Raw genomic sequence first — 389 nt, forward strand, 5'->3', positions numbered from 1 at the left:
CTACACTTATTTTACATGTGAACACTAAAAAGAGGCTGCCTTGTATGATGAAATCTGTAAAATCAGCTAAGAGGACAATAAAACAGTCCAGCTTTTATCACTCAGAACAGCTACCTTTGGGAGATCTTCTACCTTGGTTTGATTTTCTTTTTTGATCAAGTGAAACATTGTTCTTTAATCTAAAAGACATAAAATAAATATTAAAAGAACCTTCCATACTTAACTAGAGTTGCACCGATGCCATTTTTTGGCCCCTATACCAATACCCGATACCTGGCTGTGCAGTATCAGCCGATACCAATGCCATACCGATACCGTCTGTTTGAAATTGATGTGTGTGTGTATATATGAAGAACTGCATACTACTTGGATGTAAAATAATTGCCATC

The sequence above is a fragment of the Cyprinodon variegatus genome, unplaced genomic scaffold (assembly GCF_000732505.1).
Source record: "Cyprinodon variegatus isolate N-32 unplaced genomic scaffold, C_variegatus-1.0 Scaffold1262, whole genome shotgun sequence".
Classification (NCBI taxonomy): domain Eukaryota; kingdom Metazoa; phylum Chordata; class Actinopteri; order Cyprinodontiformes; family Cyprinodontidae; genus Cyprinodon; species Cyprinodon variegatus.